Here is an 8,574-nt window from a genome sequence, read left to right as displayed (position 1 = left end):
AGAGCATACACGATTTGTATTTATGGTGCTTAAACCAAATTAATGCAAATTCCTTTATGACAAGTTAACTACCGATTTTACATATAAACATCATATATTTCTGTTTAAGCGCATTCAGCTCTATCATTAAGTTAGTATAGCATATTTTGTAAGAGGCTTTGTTAAAGGTAGGTACCACGTTTTTCTTAGGTCAGTCAGTTTATCTTAAGAAAAGACAGGAAGGAGTGTTAAGTATATTAATTTCAATTTTATGGTTGATTAAAATGTTACTGCTGCTGAAATGCATTAATGTTGATTAAAATATTCTTTAAAATAAATAGTCTTTTAATTAGCCTGTCACTAAGACTGCATATTTTCTTTCCAAAACAAATAATAATAATATAATAATAAAAGAAAGGTCAAATCAAAGTTGCCTTCGGGGAGTGGCTACTAGCTTCTGAGAAAACCCAGCATAAACAAAGACCAGACTGATGTATCATCTCCTCATGAATTCATTTTCACTCTCATTTCACTCTCATTAAGAAATGTTAGTTATTAAAATAAATGATGAACTAATGTTTTAAAATTGACTTTTACTGCTTTGGCAAATGTTCCAGACCAAAAATAAAAGCTAAAAAGTCTGTATGTGTAAATGGAACTGCATCTAACCCATAAATACCTGCATCACTGTAATCTGCTGTTCGACAAAGAGCTTACCTGTGCCAGCGCCAATCTATGCTCCATATGGCTCCTGTTCTATCTGTCCCCCATTAGAATAATCACAAGAAAATGCAAAAACATCCAAAAGGCTTTGCCTGCAGACCAACTACATATGAGCAGCTTCAAAAACACAATTAAAAAAACTCAGTAAACATGAGTTGTAATCAGTGACAGTCTTGCTGACCTTGACTGTTTGACTACTTCAGCTTTCACCTTTTGCTGGTGCTTCTCTGAATAGTCCAAAGCAGTTTCTATGGTAATTCAGTCCCTCCCTCTGTCTCTCTGTGTGTCCAGTTCTTCTTCCCCATTTCACCTTTTTTTGTGTGTGCTAGTGTGTGTGTGCGTGTGTGTGTGCGTGTGTGAAACAGACAGAGAGGGAGAGAGAGAGAGAGAGAGAGAGAGAGAGAGAGAGAGAGAGAGAGAGAGAGAGAGAGAGAGAGAGAGAGAGAGAGAGAACTCAGACTGCCTCTTTGCTCACCTGTTGATCTGATCATGCAGCTAGATTAGTTTATTATTAATTGCACAAACACATTCATATACTTGTGTGGCAATTCATTGATTACATTTATTTCCTGTTAACTAACAACACTGATACACAGTATCCTCAGTGTTGTTTCTGGGAATTTGCAGACTTTAAAAACCTTCAACAATTCACATTGAACAATGACACAGGGCAATACATAACAACATCTTAGGCACCAAGCAGAAGCTAAATTCAGGTTAAAACAAATAAATGTATGAACCAGACAGGACTGGCAGCTCACTGAGTCTCTACTTGAGATAAATACCTGAAAACATGCTCTAGTATTAATGCTACATCTTAGTTAAATGTTTAATGTTTTATCATGGTAATGTGGTGGGGAATGCTCACCTTGTGTGTGAGCAGAATGTGGTGTGTATTGCTGGTGAACAACCTCAGGCTTGAATCCTCCTCTAACCAGTCCTCCATTCAGGACTAGATTATATAAGACACCTGTTTGCTTTGTTCTCCTGCTTGCTCCTATCATGTGTTCTGGTCAGAGGTATGCAGGCTTGCTAGAAAGAAGCTTCATTCTCAGATGGCTAACTTTGACTAATATTTTAGCTTCCAATAAAGTGATGGTTGTGTATGTGGACTATCTTAATGATATGTCTCCTTTGTAGGTCACAGCCTGCTGCTGTTTTTCCTGTCTTTCAGAGTAACCACTGTGAACGTTTTTTCTGTACATTGTGCAACTGATGTTCTTATTGTGTTTAATCTGGGTGAGGTCTCTCCACTGTTTGCTGTGACAGCACCCTGAGACACACCTCTGCATAATCTGCCCCCCCATCCACTAGCCTCAGTCCACTCAAATTTGAAATATCTGTAGCACATTTATACATAATGGTAAACTATTTTAATCATTTAAATAGTTTTATAATAAAGTAATATTTTACAACTTAACTTGAGATTTCAACAAAGGACGCTCAATTGTGTTTAAGCAGGTAAGAAATTATTTGTCTTGGAGTGAGGAGCTATTGAAGTACCACCATCAATTAGTAAGGTTATGGAAATAGCTGCATGATCAGAAATACTGATATTATGGATAGTGGAGTCAAATACTTTGTGTAATTGAGTTACTATAATAAGGAAACAAGTCAAAATTATTTATGGTAGGCAGAGTAATATGAGTTGTCTTTACTCCTTATTTATTCACCACATATGTATCAGACCATAATCTGACATGCACTGCTTGAGTAAGGATGAAGAACAACTGGATCTGATGGTTGTGGGTGATGATGAGTGGTCTTTCAGAAGGGTCCAAAACTATGTTGACATCACCACCCAGAAGTCAGAGCAGCATAATTTGGACAAAACAATTAAAGAAAGAATGAAAGGGGATCTTTTGGGTGTAGATATTGGTGTTATATTGTTTTAACCAATTCCTCTTATGTTCCATGATGTTGTTTCTGTGGTTCATACATCTGTACCATATGATTGACAGTATAGCCAGAACTGGGTTACACCATGTGCATTGATACAGCATAACATAAAACAAGTGACATGGTGAAGCAGCAACCTAGCCAAAAGAGATTGATTTTAAGTGTTCAGAATGAGTCACCACAACAGAAACTACAAAGAAAACAACTAAATACTTCATCAGGAAAAACAAAGACACACAGCTAGCCCTGAGCCCAAAGAGGAGGACAGTGTAAATGCAGCAATACTGTCTAAGCTCACAACCTTCAGATGGGAGAACAACGAGAAGTTGATGGAAGTGACAATATCAGTGGCAGTTCTAGACCAGTTTTAATGGAGGTGCCAGGTTGGGGCCAGCTTTTTTGTTAGAGGGGCACATACAACCTCAGTACAAAATCATCACAAGAAATCTGCCATTTTATTATTAATGCAAACTCTTTGTTCAGGGGGCCACAGGGGGGTCCAGACTCAGAGGTACGGGGACACTGGCCCCTGAGTGACATTAGCTATGACATCCCTGTAACAATCTGACACACACAGAGAGCCACATAAAACAGGGGAAGGAAGCCTTACTCGCCTGCTACACTACTTGCTGCAACATGACAAGAAACTTGAGGAAAAATGTGAAAAGTTAGAGAATTTCACAAGAGGGAACAACTTGCCAATTTATGGCGTTAGTTAAGGCTCAGAGTTGGGGGACATGGTGCAGTGGACTGAGACATTTCTGAGGGAGCTAATGGATATCCCATCTGATTTCTCTCTTCAGCTGGAGCAAGCCCATAGGTCCCTCTCCTAAGGTCGCTTATTGTGAGATTTGTCAACTATCAACATAAGCAACAGGTGTTGGCCAAAATATGCAGCAACATCCACATGGATCATGACTACTCACAAGCCCTACAAAAGGGCAAAAATACAAAAAATATGAGGACATTGAGGGAGCAAAATATTCAGTTCCAAACTCTATCCAGCTAAACTGAAGGCTCATCTAAGGGAAGGTATCAAAACATGCAATTCTGCATGGGGAGCAGCAGACTGCTTATTGCCACTGAGAATTAAAACTGGATAAAGAACTAAATTGAATAGGCTGGCAGACAGTCAGCCTGATTGATGACTTTCACTCTCATCCAAGGCGTGGAGGCTTTACAAGATGAAATATCAGTTGATAGAGAGTAGGTGAGTGACTGACATGTGGCATCCCTGAAGTATCTGTGGTGACGCCATCGGATTAGTTGTGGTCGCTTCAGTTCACTTTTGTGACAGAATGTATATTGTTGCCAACCAATCTGGGGAGAGGAGAAGATAAAAAAGGAAGCAAGGTTGAGGGAGTGGGAGGTTAATACATGCAAAGAACTGCAATCCATAACTGCCAACAACATCAGCATAAGCCCTTTGCTTTAGATAAAGGTGTTTCCTCAGAGCTAGACTTTAGCTGGCTTCATCAAGATCATTGTTCAGACGCGTCTCTTTTGGAGGGATGGTCAACAGTTTCAATGCATACAACTAAGAAAGAGGAAAAATAGGAAAAATGCAGAATATGTAAGGGTTGAAAATGTGTTCTTTTAATGTGAACGCGGAGCATAATCCAGTAAAAAAGGGGTGACATAAAATGCAAAACTCCATATTGCACACAACCTATGAAGATTGGGGTTTAAACATGTCTAATTCTCACTGCATAAATCTGTCAACAAACAAGGGATAGCAATGCTAATAAATAATGCTCTTACTGATGATCATATACACTGGGAAAAAGAGAAGGGACATATAGTGCTGCTAAAAAGTTTGTGAACCCTTCGGGGATGTTGGTGGGCCGCTTGGCATGAACTCCAGGTCCTTCCACAGTATTTCTATAGCATTAAAGTCAGGACTTTGACTTTGCCATTCAGAAACACTAACTTTCTTTTGCTCTAACTACTCTTTGATAGAGTGACTTGTATCTTTACAAGATACCTTGACATTGTCCTGAACAATTTACTGGTACAAATCAGAATTCATAGTCCCGTCAATGATTTTAAGCTGTCCTGGTTCAGAGGCAACAAAGAAGGCCCAAACCATGATACAACCACTATCATGTTTCACAGATGGCATGTGGTTCTTATGTTTGAATGCAGTGTTTGCTCATTGCCAAAGAAAACGCTTCTCATTCAAGTTGAAAAGTTTGATTATGGTCTCATCTGTCCACAGAACATTTTTCCAATTGCCTTCTGGCTTATCAACGTGGTCTTGAGCAAATCATAGACGGCAGCAATGTTCTTTTTGAAGAGTGTTTTGAAGTGCTTTTTTTCTTTGCAAGTCTGCCATGCACACTATTGATGTTCAGTGTTCTCCTGATGGTGGACTCATGAACATTGACTGTATCCACTGCAAGAAAGGCCTTTAGTTTCGTAGGTGTCACCATTGGGTCCCTTATGGCCTCCCAAATTATTACACGCCTGCTCTTGGTGTGATCTTTGTTGTTTGACCACTCATGGTATTGGATGTCTCCCATTTCTACACAATCTGCCGGATAGCCGATTGGTGGAGTCTGGACTCTTTAGAAATGGTTTTGGAATCCTTTCCAACCTGGTGAGTATCAGCAACTCTTTTTCTAAGGTCCTCCTTTGTTCACACCATGACACATTTCCACAAAGTCCTTGATAGTGAAGACCCATATTTCTCTTTAAATAAATCAGGGCTTCCCAGACTCACACTTAATCGCCATCACATTGATTGAATAACTCTATTTTCCTCTCCAAATGAACTGATAATCCTAGGGGTTCACATATTTTGCCACGTACAAATATGTAACATTGGATCATTTCCCTCAATAAATAAACATGTGTACGGTTTTTGTCCTATTTGTATGAAAGTATGTCTCTTTATCTAGTTTTAGGATTTGCATGGAAATCTGATCATATTATCTGGTTATATCTGGTTATATAGCTGGTAATATTTATGCAGAAATAGAGCAAATTCTAAAGGGTTCATAAACTTTCAAGCAGCACTGTATGTGCTGAATAAAGGAGAGTTGGAATTCACTATGATTACCTTGTTAAATGTACCCCTAAATAGCAAATGGGACTTCTATAGACACATTTTTGACATTATAGCCTCAGAAGCTGAAGGAATTTTAATATGTGGTGGGTATTTTAATATTACACTTAATGATAAAAACTTGACTCATCATCACCAAGTACCAGACAAACTATGACAAATAAGAACATAAATAGGGTTTTGCAGGAGCTGGGAATTTTTGCAGTATGAACGGACTTCTATCTGGCAGGCCAAGACTACACTTATTTCCATTAAATGGTTGCCAAATATATGATAACATGAGACCTAGTAGAGTAAGAGTAAGAGTACTCAATGTAGATTATCAAGTGTTTACATCTACTATGGCATGGGGGCTTGAAAAATACCTGCCAGATCCATCTTGGTCAATCTGTTTTTTTTAAAGTAGATACAAATACATGACATTAGAGAATAAGAATCAGCCCTCATTAGTCTAGATGCCTTAAATGTGTTCAATGCTAGCTGGAAATGTCCATATGAAGTTCTGTATACATTTGGACGTATTCATGAATTTCATAAAGATGATCCAGAATAAGCCATATTCCATGCTTAAAAGAGTATAATTATACAGGCCAGCTAAGGCCTCTCATATGTTGGTGCAACCCTTGTTATTGTGCTTGGTGGATAGGATCCCACTTCAAGCAGTTGGAGGGAAACTGAAAAATTGTGCAGTATACAGAAAATAGCAAAACTGTTATAGTGGTGTGCCTTTGATAGTGAATTTTCCCCCACTAGAGTGACAAAAGATTATATGTTTGGGAAAGGAAAGGTGTGAGGGGGCACTAAAGAGTAGCATTGCTAAACTAGCTAGCTACTGTTGTACTAGAATAACTTCTGGTAGTGTGCTGTGTATGAGCTAGCTGTGGCGAGCCAACTGTATGACTGACCAGTGTGCATATTCATGTTCCTATCAAGACAATAAATGGCAGCACAGAAATAGAAGCCATCCTCCTGTCCACCATTTATACACATAAATCAACACAATGCAGAGACAAGAGCTTGCTGAACAGTTACAGTGACTGTCCTCAGTTACACTGTCAATATTCCAAATACAACATAAACCACATATAACCTTTTTTTCACAGCAAATAATCAGCACTCATCCACTGGACCATAAATATAAAAACGTAATTTCATAGCTATCTGGCCAGTAGGTGTGAGTATATCTTCATCAGTCTTAAGTGTGTATGTGTGGGCCTAAATTAAGAAGCAGCAGCAATTATTTTGATAATTTTTTCCCCAAATGTAAACAGAAACATCTCACTCACATGCATACAAAGAGTGAAAGGTGTAACTGAGTTATAGGCATGTGACAATTTATTAATTCACTGATCAATACATGGTGCATCAACCTGCCATTGATCACACATTGTAAACAAAAGTGTCACCACCACCAAAAATCAAAACAGGACTGGAACCTGTAAGCACCCCCCAAAAACAAAATAGTGTGTATGTATATATATATATATATATATACACACACACACATAATCATATACTAGACAATTAATCATCATTAATGTTGTTTGCTGTTAAAAACATGCTTACATTAGTTTGCAATTATATGTAAACAAGGAACATAAAGGGTCCTCTTATACAATGCTTAATTCATCAATGACAACTCAATATAAGGCAGACGAAATGATCCTGCTGATTCTCCTCAAACAAACCTGGTTGGACAAATGCAGGTTTGTTTAATCACTCATTATCTTGGATTATCTCAACGCTGTGCTACTTTTTAAATAAAAAGGCAACATGAGTGGAAACACAATCAAACCATGATCAGAACTTGTATGACTAGCTGAGTGCTGGTAATATAGGTTTATTTGTATAGGCAAGGAGAGACTGTGGTTACTGTTAAGTATGAAAATTTCAATGCTGACTTTGTGAAGTATGAGAGAGACGTTTGATTATTGGACTTCAATGTCCAAACTACTTTTGGTGAGTGAGTGAGTGAGTCTGGAAAAATTCCCTCCTCTTGGTCCACAGCATTGGTACCATGTACATGCTGAATGTAAATACTTGAACAGGAATTGTTAGGCAACATAAAGGCAACTTAGTTAATTAACATCAGGTAAAATCGGGTAAAAACATTAAGGTTGGGTGGACAACAACAGTCCAAAACCTAAAGGCATAGTTTACCATCACATAATACAAAGAAACATAACAAAAAAAACATTAAATCCTCAAAATCAAGAAGTAGGAAATGGAGAAAGTCTTGCATTTCTGTATAAAAAGGACTTAAACAATTAATCAGTTAATTAAGTATAATTCTTCTGTTGATCAACTGATCATTTAATCGACTTAAACATTTCAGGTTCAATGTACATTACCACAGCATTAATTCCATCAGTCCAACAACAGAGTCATGTCCTACTCACCACTAGCTCTGAGTTTTATTTTTTATTAATTATTATTTATTGTCATTTCTCCTTTAAAGTTTTACTGATGGCTTGAACAGTATTTGTGTTAACAATAACAACTGAGAGCAGCAGAGAGGTGAGTTTGAGGTTACTATTGTTGTACTGATGGAATCAATGCTGTGGAAATTAACATCATGTTGAATTATCAAGATAGTAGGTAAACATAGAAAGGGTTGAGTTTACATTAACAGTCAACGCAAATACTTTAAGACCAGAAAACAGTAAAACATTAACCTGAAATATGCAACAAATATTAATAAAAAAATTAGTTGACAACTATTTCAGAATTTGTTGGTCACCAGCTGTGCAGGTAAACATAAACGCATTATCATATTGGCATATGGTTTTACAGATATGGTGTTTGGAAAATGAAAAATATCAAAAACTGTCCCATAACTGTCACAAAAGAAGTAAGAAATAAAAAGATGAATTAAATGCTATCCCTTTTGTATGACAAAACGTGAG

This window comes from Scomber japonicus, chromosome 22 (genome assembly GCF_027409825.1).
Source record: "Scomber japonicus isolate fScoJap1 chromosome 22, fScoJap1.pri, whole genome shotgun sequence".
NCBI classification, from domain to species: domain Eukaryota; kingdom Metazoa; phylum Chordata; class Actinopteri; order Scombriformes; family Scombridae; genus Scomber; species Scomber japonicus.
This window is presented reverse-complemented; position numbering follows the sequence as displayed.